The sequence below is a fragment of the Oryx dammah genome, unplaced genomic scaffold (genome assembly GCF_014754425.2).
Source record: "Oryx dammah isolate SB20612 unplaced genomic scaffold, SCBI_Odam_1.1 HiC_scaffold_11164, whole genome shotgun sequence".
In the NCBI taxonomy this organism is placed as follows: domain Eukaryota; kingdom Metazoa; phylum Chordata; class Mammalia; order Artiodactyla; family Bovidae; genus Oryx; species Oryx dammah.
Genome location: NW_024080557.1, coordinates 5626740 through 5647752, shown reverse-complemented (window position 1 = coordinate 5647752; position 21013 = coordinate 5626740). Strand labels below are relative to the sequence as shown.

Below are 21013 nucleotides of genomic sequence, written 5' to 3'. Positions count from 1 at the left end.
TAAGACTGAACCAAACCACATATTTTTTAAAAAATCAGAGTTGTTTATATATACAAGACCACATTACATCTGTAAAAAGAAAAAAATTGTCCAAACTTGGTATGGAACAGAACCCTATTTTTATTATTCCAACGCTTCCTCTGGGAAGAAATTAGCACTCCTGATAAAAATGCATAAGCAATTTGGGAGTAAAAGGGTTTAAGACTTGTTCTGAGAAACCGGTCAGCTGACTCTCACTCAGCGATTGTTGTGAAACATTATTTTCTGTAGTTCAGCAAAGGTTAGACAGCCATCCTCTTTTCCTATAAATGTGGATCATTGAACTGGCCTTCTGTTGGCCTTTTTGCGTGCATGATGCTGATAATTAAATCCTCCAAAGGTTTCTTTAAAAACATCTCAAAACCTCCATTAGCAAGTCAGAGTTTACAAAAGATTCTTCTAGTAAAGAAGAGAGCAAAAATAAATTGATAATTTAAGTTCAGCACAATAAATTCCACTTTACAGATATGCCCATTGTGCCATGAGGATGGAGGGAAAGTGTTGAAAGCACACTGGGGCCAGCTTACCACAAGAGACACTGAAGGCAGGAGAATTTTTGTGAATATCGTTTTTCATTCATTGTGTGTGTTTAACTTAATTATTAGTTTTAAGACAGGTATCGTTTCCTGTTTTGGCTAAAAGTACATTGTTTCATCCACATTACAGTTCAAACGGGCTTTTGTTGAAATAACTGGGAATTTAACCACCATGGTAATATCATTACTAGGGGAAATATGTTACAAATTCTAACCAAAACAATCCCAAAGTGATGTTTGAATCACAACCAATTGGTAAATTGGATTTCTTGTTGATCTGTATGAGTGAATACAAAAAGATGAGATGAAATAATTCTTAGGTATATTAAACTTGATTTTGCTTTGCAAGATCATTTGCAAAACATTCTTTTCTGATTATTGAGTTGGAGTCCCAGATATCTTGATGATAATAAGAATTTCAGCTATGGACATGATGATAACATTAGTCACAGCAGTTAAATCTTCTGTTACAAATCAATCCATTAGCCTTCTGGTATGAAAATTAGTCTTTTGTTAGAAAAGTGTACATTAATACTGAAGTTGGATCTATGTAAATATACACATGGTAACAGAATCTATCTAACTGCTTTAACTATATATTGACTCTGTCCTTGGTGCTAGCCAGTTAATATTTATTTGCTTCATTGTTTATTGTTAATGACTTGGATAAAGTTACATACCCCAAATTTCCAGATGACACTGTTGACAAAATCGAAAGTAAAAAATACTGATGTGTACTAAGATGAACCAAAATACACTAATAAGAAATTAACTAAGGATAAATGTAAGAAGCAGTTGCACAAATATGGAAAGATATGACTTAGCAGCAGCAGATATAGTAATAATTTTTTTAAATCAGAGAGGCTTTTCTTGACAGTAAACTTAGCGTGGGTTAAAAGTGGTCAGAAAACTAATATGAATTCAGCCTGTTTTCAAATGCAGTTAAGTTTCAGTCTGTTCTTATTTTGCATTGTGTTTGGGTAGTCCATATCAGTAAAGGTTTATAATGAGAGAGGGGATCAATCAGGTCTTTTCTGTGAAAGCTGGACCCAGTGCTATGTTTAGAACAAAAGGGAACAGTCTTGTATGTTGGAGTTGCATGCTTGGGCTTGCTAGGTTTTAGTGAAATAAACTTTCTGCACAAAATGTTTCAAAGAGTATATATTATAGAAAGTTTTTGAGAGAGAATTTCATATTTACCAGATGTTTTGAATTCCAAAAGGTGAACTTGTAATATAAGGGAAGAACTCATATGGAACATTGTTCAGGTTTTACCATCAGAAGAGTGCTCTTGAAAAGTGCTCCTGACCCAATCTCAGGTCACTTCAGCCTGGCAGTCTAATGACTGGATCAACAGTCTCTTATATTAGCTAATAACTAGTTCCTCCTGCATCATATCTCTGTTTAAAAAAAAATTCACTTCATCCCATAGAGACATCATCTTAAAGTAAAATAGAATGAGAATCACTCAATTAAATCAATGTGCAAAATGCAGTCTTGAGCAAAACCTATCTCAGCACAGCACTCAAAGTTTTCCATCAGGGAAAAGGACTTTCATTCTACTGTGCATTTAGGACAAACTCTACAGTTCATGGAATTCCATGAACTGTTAATTTAACAGACAAGAAGCAACTCCCAGATGTTTCATGCTATTTAAAGGGAAAGATTCATTTGCCTCTGAGCTACACTTGGAAAACTTCAGATAGTAAAAGGCTCCTGAACTGAAATGAACTAAGAAAATTACAGGAAAGTCAATTTGCTTTCCTACTTGGAAACTTTTGATTTCTGAGATGAAGAAAATGAGTATAATTTTCTATAAATGTATGGATTCAACTCTATGAATGCAAGCACCAATAATACATGTTCATGGAAACATGGGAAGTTGTTACTGGCATCCTCCACTTCCCCATCAGAAAACCAAAGCCTCCTCCTGCCAGCCCATATTTCATGAAGCAGACAACTTAGTCTCTGTGGCCTGTATGTATTTTTTGCATGATTTTTTTTAAAGTAATTTTTTTAGAGTATCCTTGCTTTACAATATTGTGTTAGTTTCTATTGTACAAAAAAGAGAATCAGCTATACATATACATATATCCGCTCTTTTTTGGATTTCCTTCCCAGTTAGGTCACTACAGAGCACTGAGTAGGGCTCCTCAAGCTACACAGTAGGTTCTCATCCATCACCTATTTTATGCATAGTATCAATAGCGTATGTATTTCAACCCACTTCCCAATTCATCCCATCCCACTTTGTGTCCGTACATTGTTCTCTACATCTGTGTCTCTGTTTCTGCTTTGCAGATAAGATAATCTGTACCATTTTTCTAGATTCCACATATATGTATTAATATATGATACTTGTTTTTCTCCTTCTGACTTACTTTACTCAGTATGACAGTCCCTAGGTCCATCCACGTCTCTACAAATGACGCAATTTCATTTCTTTTTAGGGCTGAATTATATTCCATTTATATATGTGCCACATCTTCTTTTTCCATTCCTCTGTTGATGGACACCAGGTTGCTTCCTTATCCTGGCTGTTGTAAATAGTGCTACAATGAACACTGGAGTTCATGTGTCTTTTTGAATTATAGTTTCACTATATATATGCCCAGGAGTGGGATTGCTGGGTCATATGGTAGTTCTATTCTTAGTTGGTTTTTTAAAAATATTTATTTTTTTAATTTTTTGGCTGTGGTAGGTCTTCGTTGCTGCACTTGGGCTTTCTCTAGTTGTGGCAAGTGGAGGCTACTCTTGGTTGCAATGTACAGCTTCTCATTGTAGTTGCTTCTTTTCCTATGGAGCAACAAAGCCACAGTCCACAAAAAAAAATGATAAGCTAGACTTCATTAAAATTAAAAATTCCTGCTTTGCAAAAGATATTGAGAAAATATAAAGACTAGGAGAAAAAAAAGCTTGCAAAATACATATCTGATAAAGGGCTATTATTCCAAATACACAAAAAGTGTTAATAGTAAGAAACCTAGTCAGTTGTCAAGTATTTTGTAAGGTTTTTCTCCTAGTCTTTTTATTTTTTTGATATCTGTAATAATGCTAGTGGTTAAAAAAAGAAAAAAACCACTTGCCAGTGCAGGTAGATGTAACAGACACAGAGTCAATCCCTGGATCAGGAAGATCCCCTGGAGGAGGGGACAGAAACACACCCCAGTATTCTTGCCTGGAGAATCTCATGGACAGAGGAGCCTGGCAGGCCATGGCCCAGAGGGTTGTCAAGAGTCGGACACAGCTGAAGTGACTTAGCGCACGTGCACACACACACATACACGCACACACTCAATTATAAAATGAGCCAAGGACCTTAACAGATCCCTCACCAAAGAAGATATGTATGTAGATGGGCAAATAAGTGAGTGAAAAAACACTTCACATCATCGAACCCAGGTCTCCCGCATTGCAGGCGAATTCTTCACCAGCTGAGCCACCAGAGAAGCCCTTGTCTGTCGTCTGGAAGATACCAATGGAAATGCCAGTGAGACACCACTACACACTTTATTAAAATGACCAGAACCCACAATGTCGCCTCCACCGAAGGCTGATGAGAATGTAGCGCAACAGGAACGTGCATTGCTGGTAGGAATACAAAATGGTACACCCACTTTGGAAGACAGTTTGACAGCTTCTTACAAAACTAAACACGTTCTTACCATATGATCCAGAAATTCTACTCCCTGCTGTTTACTCAGAAGAGTTAAATACTTATGTCCACACAAAAACTTGTACACAGATATTTAACTAATGATTTTTACCAAAAATTATTTAACAAAGATTGCAAATAATATTAAAATTGCATCTAAGATTCAATCTTAAATTCTTTAGGTCTCTGTTCAGAAGGTCCTTTGGTTCCCAGATCCATAGGTGGAGATTTCTCTTCCAGATTTCAAAGTCAGATCAATTTTGCAGGTTATTTCACTCTTCTGATTGTAACTCAGTGGTCCTCAAACCAGAGACACTTGGGGCTGTCACATAAGGAGGGAGAGGGAGATATTACTAGTGGACAGAGGCCAGAAATGCTGCTAAAGACCCGGACCGCTGGACAGCTGCCACAGGAGGCACAAGGACAGTCACGCTGAGTCTGGGAAAGCCTGCTTCAACACCTTCTGTCTCTTAGATGTCTTCTGCGTTGTTTCCTCCTCAGCCTACCTCCCATGTATTCTTCTAAATCCCTAGGCTAATCCTTGATTATAATGGCAACACAATGGTTCTTACAATAAGATCACTTGTGTCTCAGATAAAAACCAGTGTTCTTAGAATATGCATGTTATTTCTGAAAGTACTTTGTCAAATGTAAGTTTCTATCTCACAGAGATACAAGTTCATTTTTTCATGTTTAGCCTTCTTTTGAGAAGAAATATTTGTCAAAGCTGGCCTACTTATTATTCTCCATCCTTAAGATATGTTTCAATGATGCATCTGACAACTTATACTCAGATTTTCTTTTGGATGTAATAGTTGTACCATAATAAAGATGAAGCCAATTGTAAGAATCTCCCAAACTGTAGAATTCAATCTTGTAACTGATTAATTCTTCACATAAAACCATTCCATCAAAGATGGGTATTTTTAAATTCCTTATGATAAAATTTAAACAATACAAAGAAAAAACACCAAACTAGATATGCTACCTTAAGTTGCAGCTGGTGCCTCCCCTTACCCAAAATGCTCAATAAATATTAGCCCTTATTATCTGTAAAAAATATATATATATATATATTATTTGAAAGCACAATAGCTTCAAATAGATTAGTATTTATAGATCTGTTCTTATTTCAAGACGTATGTGTTAGTTTAAAATCTGTCCAAATCTTTAATATCCTAGTTCAAAATACATAGTCTATATAGCAAACCAAGCAATGAATTATTTAAGAAGCATCTTAAGAAATTTCTACTTTGGAATAAGTCTGACTCTCATAGAAGGCTTATCCCCTCGCTCCACTCGACTCCAGCCACGCTGGTCTCCTTTCTGTTCCTTAAGACTTCCAGGGAGCCTCTTGTCTCAGAACCTTTGTACTTTCTGCTCCCTCTCCTGGATACTCCTTCCCTAGGAACTCACGGGGCTCATCCTCTCACTTCCCTCAAATCTCCACACAAGTGTTAATATCGTTGTCATTCTTTTTTTTTTAATTTTTGGCCACAGCATGTGGCATGTGGAATCTTAGTTCCCTGATCAGGGATTGAACTTGTGCCCTCTGGAGTGGAAGCACAGAGTGGTAACCAGTGGACTGCCAGGGAAGTCCCAAGTATCATTTTCTTAGGGAGCCTTCCTTCACCCACTCATTACTCTCTACTTGCCCAACGTTATTTTTCTCCATGGCACTTATCACCTTCTAGTGAAAGTCACTAAGTCGCATCTGACTTTGCAACCCTGTGGACTATACAGTCCATGGAGTTCTCCAGGCCAGAATACTGAAGTGGATAGCCATTCCTTTCTCCAGGAGATCTTCCCAGCCCAGGGATCAAACCCACGTCTCCCACATTGCAGGCGAATTCTTTACCAATTGAGCCACCAGGGAAGCCCTATCCCTTCTAATGTACTATATATTGTAGCCATTTGTTGTAGTAAGTACTCAATAAATATGTGTGTGTTCACTTAGTAAATAAAGGGAAGGAAAGGTGAGGATGCCAGTAATGTTTTGCTGGAGTGGGTGTAGTAGGTATGGTCTCTCCCTGGAGCTCTAAGGCTGAAGGAAGCTTCTGACTCCAGTCCATAGCTAATGTAGCTAATTCTGGAAGTATGCCAACAGGGCCTTTTTGATTCCCCAGCTTCCTGACAGTTGCAGAGGTAGCCCTTGTTTTAGAGGATATTCTGGGAGTCTCTCCTGGAGACCCAGAGAGAGTCAGCTTTTCTTCACCATCTCTCTCATTCATCTTAGTTTATCCAAACGTGCCCTGCTATCTAAGACTGAACCCTAATACTACACCCCCATCTGACGTCAAGAAAACTGATCATCAGGAACACTAAATGACCACAATAAGTCACACCCAAGTTTATTTGACCCTTCAAACTAAATGAACAATTCTAAATTCCTCTTCCAATGACTGAGTAACACCTACTCCATTTTAGAAATTTCTCTTCCTAATCTCTCAGAAACATGGATTTCTGGAACTGATGAAAAAATATATTCTTTCCAGCCCAGCCCTCTGTCTGGAATAGTTTGCACCTGCTGTGGATGACTGTTAAGACTGCTCCCCAGGGAAAAGAAAATTGTGCATCTCAATATTTAAGCATTTTGCATAATGTATCCTGTAGGATATTTTGTGGAATTTTCAAGATATGTTGCATTGGGTAACTCAAATTAAGTCACAAAAACCAGCTGTTTGGTTATAAACCATCCATTGTGGATTTACAGTGCATATTATGGATTCAAATCTTCTTTCAACTAAAAATGGCTTGTTTTCCTTTTCTGATTACTCGGTTGATGACTTGTGTGATTTGGGACAATCAGAGCCTGAGAATCTGGCTGTTGCTTCCTGTCTTCTGTACATTCTGTTGAAGCAGCTAAACTCTGTGTCTAGTGTGGTTTTTTCCTTCTTTTTTTTTTTTTTTGTATATCTGTGGTGTTTGCCTTTGAAACTGAAAACATTTTTCAAAGAGAAAACCATCTCAGAAAAACATCATAGAGGGAAAATCCTCTTCACTGTTTGTATAATTTTATAGAGGCAAGCCAAGGACAGGCTACTCCTCTGAAAAGACAAACCTGGTAAGAGAAGATTTCTTAATACAGAAAGTGGGTGAAGCAGAAGGTATCAGAGGATGGATAGGGCCAACATATTTTTTCATGGGTATGAAAATTTGTAATACAAAGTTACTGAATAACATGTGAGTCAATTATATTGTACTTTTAACACACTGTGGGTTTTTTTTTTCTATTTGTTAAAGAGTTATTGTACGAGTTTTTAAGAGTTGGTTCCCAGGGAATTCCCTGGTGGTCCAGTTGTTAGGATTCTGCGCTTTCATGTCCAAGGGCCCAGGTTCAGTGCCTGGTCAGAGAACTAAGAACCCAGAAGCTGCACAGCACAGCCAAAAAAAACAATTGGTTCCCAAAAAGTGCAGAAGGACTGTCCCTTCTAAAGTTGTAATTTATATCATGAGAAATTGTCATTGAACATTATTTTTCAAAAGAGAGTTTCTCTTTTGGTTGTCCTACTCAGTATATTTCCCACTTCAGATGAAAGTCAGACCCTAACAACAAAGAGAATGCGCTTTAAAAATGGGACTCTTATATCTTCTAACATAATAGCTTGTTAGGTGCTGAAGACAGGAGAAGAGAGAAAGCAGGAGAGAGAATAAATACTCTTGACAACCATTAATAAAATTTATATTTTTTAAAAGGATTTTACATTAAGGAATTCTGCCACAAAACACCATTACATAAAATATTATCCTAAACATATGATATAGTGAGTATAAATAAGGTAACTCCCAGGATGTACCAAGAAGACTTAGGATAGAGGAATATTCCTACTGTGAGTATGCAGGAGTTCAAGATAGATTCTTCTTTGTGCAGTCAGGCATGAATGAGGTGGGAAAGGAAACCCTCGGAAGGAAAGCTTCATATTTGAACCTGTAGGATTTGTTACAGGGCCCAGAATATACATATTTTAATTAATCACTAAATTCCACAGTCTGATACATTGCCACACACATGGTGTTTCAATACATGTTGGTCAATTTGATACCAACGATGCTTGTTGAGCACATATATAGATGTCAATTCCTTTCTTCCTTCTTCTTGACTTAAAAGATGAAATGATACCTATCATAACAGGCATCATATTTCAACCATGAAGCCAGTACTCTTAGGCTGATAGGGCAGGAAGATGTAAAAGATGTGAGGCTTTGAGTTTATCAAGGAGCTATTTGCTCCAGATGTTTTCTTATGTTAATATATATATTTTTTGCTTCCAAGTGCAAATTTATATTTTTTCTATTTTTTTATTGAAGTATAGTTGCCCTATGATATTGCATAAGTTTCAGGTGTTCAAAACAGTGAATCCACAGTTTTTAAGAGTTATACTTCCTTTATAGTTATAAAATATTGGCTGTATTCCCCATATTGTACAGTAGACCCATGTAGCTTATTTTGTACCCAGTAGTTTGTGCCTCTTAATCCCTACCCCTATACTGCCCCTCTCCACTTCCCGCTCCCCACTGGCAACCACTAGTTTGTTCTCTATGTCTGTGAGTCTGCTTCTTTTTTGTTATATTCACTAGTTTGTTGTATTTTTTTCGATTTCATACTTAAGTGATAACATGTAATGCTTGTCTTTCTCTGAATTATTTCACTTTGCATAAAGTCCGTCCATGTTGCTGCAGATGTCAAAATTACATTCTTTTTATGGCCAAGTAGTATTCCGTTGTATGTGTCTGTGTGTGTGACATCTTTCTCTTTTTTTCCATTCATCTGTTGATGGGTACTTAGGTTGCTTCCATATCTTGGCAATTGTAAATAGTGCTGTTATGAACATTAGGGTGCATGTATCCTTTCGAATTATGGTTTTCTGCAGGTGTGTGCCCACGAGGGGGATTGCAGGATCATATAGCAACTCTATTTTTACTCTTTTAAAAAACCTCTATACTGTTTTTCACAGTGGCTGCATCAATTTACATTCCTACCAACATTGTACAAGTTTTCCCTTTTCTCCACATCCTTGCCAACATTTGCCAACTTATTTATTTGTTTGTTTGTTTTCAGCTACACCACACAGCATTCAGAATCTTAGTTCCCTGACCAGGGATCAAACCCATGCCCCTGCAATAGAAGCACAGAGTTTTAACGACTGGACCTCCAGGGAAGTCCCTGTAGACTTTTTATGAGAGTCATTCTGGAGAAGGAAATGGCAACCACCGACTCCAGTATTCTTGCCTAGAGAATCCCATGGACAGAGGGGCTTGGTGGGCTGCTGTCCACAGGGTCGCACATTCATGGCGTCACACAGAGTTGGACACGACTGAAGCAACTTAGCATGCATGCATGCATGCATTGGAGAAGGAAATCACAACCCACTCCAGTATTCTTGCCTGGAGAATCCCATGGACAGAAGAGCCTTGTGGGCTGCCATCTATGGGGTCACACAGAGTTGGGCACGACTGAAGTGACTTAGCAGCAGCAGCAGCAGCAGCATTCTGACAGGCATAAGGTGATATCTCACTGTGGTTTTGATTTGCATTTCCCTGTTAATTAATGATGTTGAACACTTTTTCATGTGCCTGTTAGACATCTGCATTTCCTCTTTAGAAAATATCTATTCAGTTCTTCTGCCCAATTTTTAATTGGGTTATTTGATTTTTTTCTTTGATGTTGAGCTGTATGAGCTATGAAGATAAAAAGAGCTGTACTCAGAAAACTATAGCACACTGATGAAGGAAATTGAAGATGGAAAGATATGCTGTGTTCTTGGATGGGAAGAATTAATATTGTTCAAATGACCGTATTACCCAAGGCAATCTACAGATTCAGTGCAATCTCTATCAAAATACTAATGGCATTTTCCACAGAACAAGAACAAATAATTTTAAAATTTGTACGGAAACACAAAAACCCCAAACAGCCAAAACAATCTAGAGAAAGAAGAACAGATCTAAAGAAATCACACTTCCTGGCTTCAGGCTATGCTCCAAAACTGCAGTAATCAAAACAGTATGGTGGTGGCACAAAAACAGACTCATAGATCAGTGGAACAGGATAGACAGCCCAGAAATAAACCAACACACTAACGGTGAGTTAATCTATGAGGACAGGAGTGATAATTCACAATGAAGGAAAAAAACAGTCTTTGCTAAGTGGTGCTGGGGAAATGGAACAGCTACATGTAAAAGAATGAAATTAGGGCATTTCCTTGGAAGAAAAGTTATGACCAACCTAGATAGCATATTCAAAAGCAGAGACATTACTTTGCCGACTAAGGTCCGTCTAGTCAAGGCTATGGTTTTTCCCAGTGGTCATGTATGGATGTGAGAGTTGGACTGTGAAGAAGGCTGAGCGCCAAAGAATTGATGCTTTTGAACTGTGGTGTTGGAGAAGACTCTTGAGAGTCCCTTGGACTGCAAGGAGATCCAACCAGTCCATTCTGAAGGAGATCAACCCTGGGATTTCTTTGTAAAGAATGATGCTAAGGCTGAAACTCCAGTACTTTGGCCACCTCATGCAAAGAGTTGACTCATTGGAAAAGACTCTGATGCTGGGAGGGATTGGGGGCAGGAGGAGAAGGGGACGACCGAGGATGGCTGGATGGCATCACGTACTCGATGGACGTGAGTCTGAGTGAACTCCGGGAGTTGGTGATGGACAGGGAGGCCTGGCGTGCTGTGATTCATGGGGTCGCAAAGAGTCAGACATGACTGAGCGACTGAACTGAACTGATAGCACCATATACAAAAGTAAGAATCCAGATACTGTAAAATTTCTAGAGGAAAACATAGGCAGAACATTCTTTGACATCAATTACAGCAATATTTTCTTGAATCTGTCTCCTAAAGCAAGGGAAATTAAAAATAAACAAATAGGGCCTAATTAAATTTTTTAAAGCTTTTACACAACAAAGGAAACCATTGGCAAAATGAAAAGGCAGTCTACTGAATGGGAGAAAATATTTGCAAATGATATGACCCATAAGGGATTAATATCCAGTGTAAATGTTTCATTCTTTGTCCCTGAAACCACTGTTATTGTAGAAAAAAAGGAATTCTTCATTGATAAAACTCTAAAAGGAAGAGTGCATCTTTTTTCCAGGTCCTGAAAGGTAGGCCTGATCTGATGTCACAACAGTCTTCTTGGATAAAGAAAAAACAGAAAATCATTTGTTTGCTGATGTCTCCAATTCTTCATGCAACATAACACTTTATCTAGAACATGTGATATTGACTCATACGTATTTGTATAATACCTATTTGGGCATTATCTTTGGGTCTGTTCCAAGAGAGAATTTCCTGTTTGGGGAAGTTCTTGGCTCACAAATTCAGATAACCTGCAACATAATCTATTTTTCAATTATTACAGATTTCCTGCTTCAGCCATTGCTAAGCTTTTGTTCTCAGACTAATCACAGTGCTACCATTAATTCCACAAATGACCACCTCTGAAACTTTTCTTCACAAACCATAAACCTGGGTTCTCCCCTCAAACAGTCATAGTCACCATCTGTGCCAGTTATCAATTTACTGTCTCTGAGCTCCTAATTCAACTTTGTTTGCTTTGCTTTGTGCTAGCTGGACCCTGCAAACATTTCCCCATATCAGCTAGTGCAATGTTAGGCTTTGTCAGCAGAGGGCGAGGCAGTGCTATTGCTGGAGGCAGGGACTGCTCTTTTGGGTTCTTGCGTGAAGATGGAGGGTTGGGGCTGTGGGAGGAGGTTGCTCCTACAGCTCTTGACAGAAAGCAACATATAGGACACCCATGCAGCACATAGGCACTCATGCACCAACAAGTTTTGCCAGCGATATGCAAAAATCAGAAAGTGAGTTTCACCAGCATCCCAGAGGGCTGATTCCCAGCTAGTTTTCCTAGGGCCCCAACAGGTGGTTTCCAGCCAGCCCTGACTGGTGGCACTTCAGCAAACTCTCTGTCATTAAGTAGGCCATAGCCACACCCTCTCCAACAGGGCCTGTATGTCAGTGTTGGCTTCTTTCCAAATCTTCTCCTTCCATGGGTTTTAGCCTCAGCCGTAGAGGTAGTAGCCCCTCCCTACGTCTGCTTTTCTTATATTCAGTCAAGTTTACTTTATTGCTAAGATGTCACCTCCTCTTATTTAGTTAACTATTAATTATTTATCCCTTAGTTACTTAATTGCTATTAGTAGTTCATTACTAGATAATAATGCTTTATATTTAAATGTTCCATTCAATTTACTGAGTGGTTTCTATCTCCTGGCTAGCCCCTGACTGACACATCTTCTATAGGTCATTCATAGCAATTCTGCATGGGCTGTCTTTATTTTACAAAAATGTCAGGAGTCTACTAACTTCCAAAATAAATCAGCCTATCAGTTGTAATGTTAGACATGTACAACCAAATTTCCAAGCCTGATAATCTAGTACATTAAATTTAAATTCTTTCGCAAAGGTTCAGAAATCAGGAAAGATTCAGAGTCATCGAATTTCTGTTGGTGGCCTTTCTTAAACCCATTAACATTTATTTTAATTATGGTTCCATGGTCATATTTCAAATACTCTGAGAACTAAATTGCATGTGTAAAAACTCCAATGTTTAGGGAAATATTTGGATATTAGATATAGGCTCTAGAGTTGCCTACAACTAAAAGATCTGAGAGGATGAGAGTGAAAAAGCTGGCTTAAACTCAACTTTGAGAAAACTAAGATCATGGCATCTAGTCCTATCACTTCATGGCAAATAGAAGGGAAAAAGGTAGAAACAGTATATTAGATTTTATTTTCTTGGGCTCCAAAATCACTGCAAACGGTGACTGCAACCATGAAATTAAAAGATGCTTAATGGAAGATGCTCCTTGGAAGAAAACTCTGACAAATCTAGACAGCATATTAAAAAGCAAAGACATCACTTTGCCAACAAAGGTCCATATAGTCAGTTCAGTTCAGTTCAGTCGCTCAGTCGTGTGACCCCATAAATCGCAGCATGCCAGGCCTCCCTGTCCATCACCAACTCCGGAGTTCACTCAGACTCGTGTCCATTGAGTCAGTGATGCCATCCAGCCATCTCATCCTCGGTCGTCCCCTTCTCCTCCTGCCCCCAATCCCTCCCAGCATCAGGGTCTTTTCCAATGAGTCAACTCTTCGCATGAGGTGGCCAAAGTACTGGAGTTTCAGCCTTAGCATCATTCCTTCCAAAGAAATCCCAGGGTTGATCTCCTTCAGAATGGACTGGTTGGATCTCCTTGCAATCCAAGGGACTCTCAAGAGTCTTCTCCAACACCACAGTTCAAAAACATCAATTCTTCAGCGCTCAGCCTTCTTCACAGTCCAACTCTCACATCCATACATGACCACAGGAAAAACCATAGCCTTGACTAGATGGACCTTAGTCAGCAAAGTAATGTCTCTGCTTTTGAATATGCTATCTAGGTTGGTCATAACTTTTCTTCCAAGGAGTAAGCATCTTTTAATTTCATGGCTGCAGTCACCATCTGCAGTGATTTTGGAGCCCAAAAAATAAAGTCTGACACTGTTTCTACTGTTTCGCCATCTATTTCCCATGAAGTGATGGGACCAGATGCCATGATCTTCGTTTTCTGAATGTTGAGTTTTAAGCCAACGTTTTCGCTCTCCTCTTTCACTTTCATCAGGAGGCTTTTTAAAAAGCTCCTCTTCACTTTCTGCCATAAGGGTGGTGTCATCTGCATATGAGGTTATTGATATTTCTCCTGGCAATCTTGATTCTAGCTTGTATTTCTTCCAGTCCAGCGTTTCTCATGATGCTCTGCATAGAAGTTAAATAAGCAGAGTGACAATATATAGCCTTGACGTACTCCTTTTCCTATTTGGAACCAGTCTGTTGTTCCATGTCCAGTTCTAACTGTTGCTTCCTGACCTGCATACAGATTTCTCAAGAGGCAGGTCAGGTGGTCTGGTATTCCCATCTCTTTCAGAATTTTCCAGTTTATTGTGATCCACACAGTCAAAGGCTTTGGCATAGTCAATAAAGCAGAAATAGATGTTTTTCTGGAACTCTCTTGCTTTTTCCATGATCCAGCGGATGTTGGCAATTTGATCTCTGGTTCCTCTGCCTTTTCTAAAACCAGCTTGAACATCAGGCAGTTCACAGTTCACGTATTGCTGAAGCCTGGCTTGGAGAATTTTGAGCATTACTTTACTAGCATGTGAGATGAGTGCAACTGTGTGGTAGTTTGAGCATTTTTTGGCATTGCCTTTCTTTGGAATTGGAATGAAAACTGACCTTTTCCAGTCCTGTGGCCACTGCTGAGTTTTCCAAATTTGCTGGCATATTGAGTGCAGCACTTTCACAGCATCATCTTTCAGGATTTGAAATAGCTCAACTGGAATTCCATCACCTCCACTAGCTTTGTTCATAGTGATGCTTTCTAAGGCCCACTTGACTTCACATTCCAAGATGTCTGGCTCTAGATTAGAGATCACATCATCATGATTATCTGGGTTGTGAAGCTCTTTTTTGTACAGTTCTTCCATGTATTCTTGCCACTTCTTCTTAATATCTTCTGCTTCTGTTAGGTCCAGACCATTTCTGTCCTTTATCGAGCCCATCTTTGCATGAAATGTTCCCTTGGTATCTCTAATTTTCTTGAAGTGATCTCTAGTCTTTCCCATTCTGTTGTTTTCCTCTATTTCTTTGCATTGATCGCTGAAGAAGGCTTTCTTATCTCTTCTTGCTATTCTTTGGAACTCTGCATTCAGATGCTTATATCTTTCCTTTTCTCCTTTGCTTTTCACCTCTCTTCTTTTCAGAGCTATTTGTAAGGCCTCCCCAGACAGCCATTTTGGTTTTTTGCATTTCCATATAGTCAAAGCTATGGTTTTTCCAGCAGTCATGTACTGATGTGAGAGTTGGACCATAAAGAAGGCTGAGTGCTGAATATTTGATGCTTTCAAATTGTGGTGCTAGAGGGGACTTTTGAGAGTCCCTTGGATTGCAAGGAGATCAAATCAGTCAATCCTCAAGTAAGCCAACCCTAAGTATTCACTGGAAGAACTGATGCTGAAGCTGAAACTCTAATACTTTGGCTGGCGACATGATGCAAAGAGCTGACTCATTGGAAAAGACCCTGATGCTGGGAAAGATTGAAGGCAAAGGGAGAAGAGGGTGGCAGAGGATGAGATGGTTAGATAGAATCACTGAGTCAATGGACATGAATTTGAGCAAGCTTCAGGAGATAGTGAAGGACAGGGTAGCCTGGTGTGATGCAGTCCATGGGATTGCAAAGAATTGGACACAACCTGGTGATGGAACGACAACAATGAAAACAAAGGATTTCAAAATTTGTATCTCTACTAATAATAAGCCTGTAGGCAAACTAAAAAAAAAAAAAAAACAACAACTCTACTCTCAACCCACACAATGGAATATCGTAACATTTGAGGTTTTTGGGTTTTGTGCTAATCTTTGTCAAGAATGACCCAGAGAGAGAAAATATCTACAAATAATATACCTGATGAGAACTTAAGAGTCCATAATTTATTAAGAATTCATATAATTCACCAAGAGAAGACCAACAATCCAATTAAGGATGGACAAAGTATTTAAATAGACATTCTCTAAAGAGGAAATATAAATGGCCAACAAGCAGGTGAAAAAATGCTCAGTGTCATTAAAGAAATGCAAGTCAAAACCACAATGAGATACCATTTCACATCCACTTGGATGGATAGAATTAAGAAATAAAACCAAATAACTAGTGGTGGTGAGCATTTAGAGAAATTGGAACCTTAATACATTGCTGGTAGGAATATAAAATAGTACAGACACTGCAGAAAGAGTCTGGCTATTCTGCAATGATTAAATTCCACCTCTAGGGATAAACCCAAAAGAATTGAAAATAGGTGTTCATACAAATGACTAAGCAAATGTTGATAGCAACACTATTCACAATAGACAAAAGGTGAAAACAAGCCAAATGTCCATCAGCTGATGAATGGTTAAACAAAGTGGCATATCCATACAATGGAATATTATACAGATATATAAAGGAATGGAGTACAAATTACACTACAATGTGAATGAACTTAGAAAATATTATACTAAGCTAAAGAACTAGGTACAGAAGGTCACAAGTTGTATGATCCCATTTATATAAAATATCCAGAACAGGAAAATCCAGAGATTAGTGGTTTCCAGGGGCCAGAAGGAAGATGGAATAGGGAGAGATAGTTGAACGGGTATAGGTTTTCCTTTTTGGTTGATAAGGTTCTAGAGTTAGACACTAGTGATAGTTGTAGGACATTGTAATTATACTACCTGCCACTGAACTATATACTTTAAGGTGGTTAAAATGGTGAATTCTGTATTATATATACTTCTCTGCAGTGAAAAGATTGTGGAAAGGAAGGAATTAGAGGTGCAAAACATGAACAATTCTTTAAAGAAATTTTGATGTAAAGAGTAGTTTAAAATGGTGCAATGGCAGGAAGGGGATGTAGAGTGAATGGAAAGTTTTTAAAATATTAAAAAATTTAAAAATATATTGAAAACAGTGTTATCATATAGTAATTATCAAAGGTACTTGCTGAATGGTAAGTAGGTGTATGGTTACCACACAGACATAGAGGGTGGCAACACTGGATGAAAAGCCATTGATCTATTAGATCCCAAACATAAGATACAGTGATCACCTTTGCCTCTGATTCTCATGGTCTCACTGCATGAAAGAAATGAATGATAACAGTAGGGAAGCAAGATAAAAGATAGAAGACTATAGGGACTAACTGTGTGTGTGTAGTTACTCAGTCATGTCCCCATAGATTGTAGCCCTCCAGGCTCCTCTATCCATGGGATTCTCCAAGCAAGAATACTGGAGTAGGTTCCTATTTCCTTCTTCAAGACCCAGGGATCGAGCCCACCTTTCCTGCTTGGTAGGTGGATTCTTTACCACTGAGCCACCTGAGAAGCCTCAATCTCAGGTGTTGACAAATTCACATTCCCACCCGGTCCAGAGACCTGCAGCATCCCTGGGGCCACTCCTGGCCTCTGGCGATATTTCTTTGCAGACACCTACCTGCCTGAACAGACCTTTAGTACGGCCTTGACAGGGATGTTTGCAGCGCCTCTCCAGAGCAGGATCCTGATTCAAACCCACATGCCGGAAGCTGAGCATTTGATTGTGAATGAAATCTAACATTTCTGTGATTTCACTAACTTAATATCTTAATATGATATTTCAATACCAATGTTTTGTCCTTAGTCCTGCTGCTTCTTAAATATAATACATCTGATTATAACATTTTTGACTATGTTGTCCTTAGAATGTGTTCCCTTTTTGATCAAAATAGTACCATCCTTTTTAGGGATAAAAAGTATTGTTGACATTAGAAGAAAAGTCAGAATCTAAACAGAGAAAAATGGACAGATAATGACAGGAAAATGTTTATACCAAATCTTAAAGGGTTTATTCACTCTTTCTGGACTCTAATGAACTTTAGTAACCTCATAAAACAAATATTTTATACTTTGATTTATTTATTTAAATAACTTTTAAATTCTGTTACAACATACTTGACACTCTATAAGTGTTAACATACTTAACACTCATACTTAACACTCCATTATTAATCCTGAAAGTCTGTCCATTTGCCTTATTGCTCTCTTAATCTAATCTCTACTTTTAATCTAACCTCTCCTACCTACACTATATATTTTATGTCATAGAGAATTATGTTTTGAAAGTCTAGCAATTCTGATGATTAAGTCTATGAAGTTGTGTTTAAATCTTAAAGAACTCTGTTACCGTGTGTTGATCATCTACTTCTGTAACAGTTTTGTTTTTGCTTTGGTTGTTGGCTGAGCTGGGTCTTCACTGTAGCACACGGGCTTTCTTTAATTGTGTGAAGGGGGCCTACTCTCTAGTTGCAGTGTGTGGGCTTCTTATTATGGTGGCTTCTCTTGTTGTTGAGCCCAGACTCTGGGTGTGCAGGCTTCAGCAGTTATGGTGCCTGGGCTCAGAAGTTGTAGGCTCTAGAGCATGGGCTCAGTAGTTATGGCACATGGGCTTAGCTGGCAGCACTGCATGTGAAATCTTCCCAGACCAAGAATCGAACCCATGTGCCCTGCATTGGCAGGTAGCTTTTTAACCACTAGACCACCACGGAAGTTCTGTAAATGTTTTAAACATTTAATCTGTATTGGTTGAGGGAAATAACATTGAAAATAATAACAGTGCTTGCACCCCTTCCCTACTTAGCTTGGAATTTCAACAGCTATCCTTATTGCCAGCCTCTTAAAGTCCCCATTCAGTTTAGTTCAGTTCAGTCACTCAGTCGTGTCTGACTCTTTGTGACCCCATGAACCACAGCACACCAGGCCTCCCTGTCCATCACCAACTCCCAGAGTCCACCCAAACCTATGTCCATTGAATTGGTGATACCATCCAGCCATCTCATCCTCTGTTGTCCCCTTCTCCGCCTGCCCTCAATCTTTCCCAGCATCAGGGTCTTTTCCAATGAGTCAGCTCTTCGCATGAGGTGGCCAAAGTATTGGAGTTTCAGCTTCAACCTCAGTCCTTCCAATGAACAGCCAGGACTGATTTCCTTTAGGATGGACTGGTTGGATCTCCTTGCAGTCCAAGGGACTCTGAAGAGTCTTGTCCAACACCACAGTTCAAAAGCATCAATTCTTTGGCACTCAGCTTTCTTTATAGCCCAACTCTCACATCCAATACATGACCACTGGAAAAACCTAAAAGACGATGCTGTGAAAGTGCTGCGCTCAATATGTCAGCAAATTTGGAAAACTCAGCAGTGGCCACAGGACTGGAAATGGTCAGTTTTCATTCCAATCCCTAAGAAAGGCAATGCCAAAGAATGCTCAAACTACCACACAATTGCATTCATCTCACACGCTAATAAAGTAATGCTCAAAATTCTCCAATATGTGAACTGTGAACTTCCAGATGTTCAAGCTGGTTTTAAAAATGGCAGAGGAACCAGAGATCAAATTGCCAACAATCAGCTGGATCATGGAAAAAGCAAGACAGTTCCAGAAAAACATCTATTTCTGCTTTATTGACTGTGCCAAAGCCTTTGACTGTGTGGATCACAGTAAACTGTGGAAAATTCTGAAAGAGATGGGAATACCAGAGCAGCTGACCTGCCTCTTGAGAAACCTATATGCAGGTCAGGAGGCAACAGTTAGAACTGGACATGGAACAACAGACTGGTTCCAAATAGGAAAAGGAGTATGTCAAGGCTGTATATTGTCACCCTGCTTGTTTAACTTATATGCAGAGTACATCATGAGAAACGCTGGGCTGGAAGAAGCACAAGCTGGAATCAGGATTGCAGGGAGAAATATCAATAACCTCAGATATGCAGATGACACCACCCTTCTGGCAGAAAGTTAAGAGGAACTAAAGAGCCTCTTGATGAAAGCGAAAGAGGAGAGTGAAAAAATTGGCTTAAAACTCAACATTCAGAAAACAAAGATCATGGCATCCAGTCCCATCACTTCATGGCATATAGATGGGGAAACAGTGGAAACAGTGTCAGACTTAATTTTGAGGGGCTCCAAAATCACTGCAGATGGTGATTGCAGCCATGAAATTAAAAGACACTTACTCCTTGGAAGGAAAGTTATGACCAACCTAGACAGCATATTAAAAAACAGAGACATTACTTTGACAACAAAGGTCCGTCTAGTCAAGGCTATGTTTTTTCCAGTAGTCAAAGTCGCCATTAAAAAATAACAAAAAAAATTGCCCAACTAAAATAGGAGTTACCTGATGAAGCTTTGAGTTCCTGTTGCCATGACCACTAGGGTAATGGACTCCAGCTTGTGAGTTGAACCTTGCCCCAAGCCAAAATCAGGTGACCCAGCATAAGTGGAGCAGAAAGCTGCTCACTTTCTTATCCACCTGTTGCTACAACACAAGAAAGTTAAAAGTGAGTTGTATAGTGTGAAAACACCGGAAGGGTCCAGGGCAGTTGAAAAACTAGCACACAACTGGGCTGGATTAAAAGCACTAGGTGTCCACATCCAAAGATGATGATCCTACTCTCCTCCTCTGGCTTGGAGCTTGATTTCTAGCTCAGGGTGCCATTCATTAGGGGGAAAACATTATAGGGGAAAATAATTTTGATAATGATAATGAAGATATTAAGTAATAAAACTTAGATTACTTGTAATAGGCCATGTGGCATTCCAAAAGCTTCTACACATACTAATTCATGAATCCTCTCAACAATCCTCTCAGGTGATAAACCAAAAGCACAGTGAGAGGCTGTTACTTACTCATGGTCATACAAGCAGAAATTGGCAGGGCCTTGTTGTAAAGCCCTTAAATTTGGGGCAGGATGAAGACCTTTTCTTATAGTAATAGTGTTATCCTACATAATACAGAAGATCAGGGAAGACTCTTGAGGAGGTGACTTTTCAACTAAGATGTGTAAGATTATCTAACAAAACAGAAATAAAGTTAGGGATGTAGGAAACAAAATTTACGGTAACCAGGGGGTAAGAGGGTGGCGGATAAATGGAAAGATTGGGATTGACATATACACACTACTATATATAAAATAATAAGGACCTACTGTAGCACAGAGAACTCTACTCAATACTCTGTAATGGCTATTTAGGAAAAGAATGAGTGGATAGATTGTGTGTGTGTATAACTGATTCACTTTGCTATATACCTAAAACATTGAAAATCAACTATACTCCAATAAAACATTTTTAAGTTAAAAGCAAAAGAAATCAGACAAAAGGGGAAGGGATGGAATTGCGAGACTGTTTTAAGCACGGGGGCCAACGAGTGGAAAAATC

General features: G+C 38.9%; 1 protein-coding gene across 1 annotated transcript in view; it reads right to left on the bottom strand.

Annotated features, from left to right (window-relative positions):
* LOC120860711 (alanine and arginine-rich domain-containing protein-like) overlaps window positions 1–21013 on the bottom strand; it is a 54715-nt gene that overhangs the window by 32625 nt on the left and 1077 nt on the right. The window lies entirely within an intron of this gene.